Consider the following 1,774-nt stretch of genomic DNA (forward strand, 5'->3'; position numbering starts at 1 on the left):
AGGAAACACTGCATGGTTTAAAGATGGGAAGATTGTATGCCAAGGATGTGTCCTATCTCCAAGACCTTTTCAACCTATGTGCAAAACAGATTATCTAGGAGGCCAAGACCTTTTCAACCTATGTGCAAAACAGATTATCTAGGAGGCTGGGTTGTATGAGAAATATGGCAGCAGGATTGAAGGAAGATTCATCAACAATCTGCATTATGCAGATGACACAACCTTGCTTGCTGAAACTGAGGAGGACCTGAAGTGCTTGCTGCAGAAGGTCAAGAACTGCAGCCTTCAATATGGATTGAGGCTTAATATCAAGAAAACAAAGATTCTCATGATGGGCCTATTGGCAGTATCACCTATTGGTGAAGAGATTGAGATTGTTCACACCTTTAGTCTGTTTGGCTCCACATTTAACACTCTTGGCACCAACAGACAGGAAATTAAAAGACATTTTGTAATGGGAAAGTCTATTTTTAGGGACCTTTTCAAAGCACTGAAGAGCAATGGTATCACTCTGGAGACTAAGGAGCATCTGATACAGTCATGATCTTTCAATCACTTGATATGCATCAGAGAGCTGGGCTAGAAGGAGAATTGGTGCTTTTGAAAATGTGGTGTTGGAGAAGAATATTTAATATACCATGGACTGCTAGGAAAACGATAGGTTCATCCTAGAGAGGATTAAACCAGGCTGCTCCTTGGAGGCAGGATTCTGAAACTTCATCTGACATACTTTGTACATGTTGCAAGGAGGGACAAATCCTTGGAGAAAGACGTCATGCTTGGGATGGTGGAGGGACAGCACAGGAGAGAAGACCCTCTATGAGGTGGATTGTTTCAGCAACCGGAGTAATCGAGGTAGGTGTGCTGGAGACAGTGAGATTAGCACAGGATAGAGCAGGGTTTAGGACTGTTGTACATTGCATCACTATAAGTCATAGCGATTCAACAGCACATAACAACAACAAGAACATTTGTGGAAGGAATCATTGGAGAAGCTCAATATCAGCTGTCAAAACTAGGTGAGGAGCAGAATGTGGGTCAGATCATCAATTATTCATATGTAAATTCAAATTGAAGCCAAAGAAAATAAGTCCACAGGAACCAAGATATGATCTTGAATCAATTCCATGGGAATTTCATGATTATTTTAGGAATAGATTTGAGACAGTGAACATTAGTGATAGATGACCAGAGGAACTGTGGGATAATATCAAGGATATCATCATCTGTGAAGATTGCAAAAGGTCATTACAGAAATAGAGGAGAAAGAAAAAACAGAAAAAGATGTCTGAAGAGACTCTCAAGATTTCACTGGAACACCAAGAAGCCAAATCTAAAGAAAACATGTGAAATAAGTGAAAGAGTGAACAGACAGTTTCAAAGGGCAGCTCAGGATTAGAAAGCAAAGTATTATAATGTGCAGAGAGTTGGAATTGGAGAATAAAAAGGCAGGAGCTCACACTGTATTTCTGATGCTGAAAGAACTCTTTTCAAGAGTACACTAAAAAAATAAAAAAGAGTACATTCAATCTCATACTTGGAATCTTTCTTTTCTCATATAGTGACAGAATATCCTCTGTTCTTAAGTACTCCTGGGATTAGTTTAGATCCAGGAAATCACCTTTTCAATTAGTTCAAAGTCATCTAATTAGAACCTTAATTGTTGTTAGTTTTCATCAAGGGAGTATGACTCATAGTGACCCTATGAAGAGCCAACCTGAACTTTTGCCCTAACCTGTGCTATCCCCACCATCCCCACCATCTCCAATGTACT

Source organism: Elephantulus edwardii, unplaced genomic scaffold (genome assembly GCF_000299155.1).
Source record: "Elephantulus edwardii isolate Elephantulus edwardi_28Jun2011 unplaced genomic scaffold, EleEdw1.0 scaffold00192, whole genome shotgun sequence".
Taxonomy (NCBI): Eukaryota; Metazoa; Chordata; class Mammalia; order Macroscelidea; family Macroscelididae; genus Elephantulus; species Elephantulus edwardii.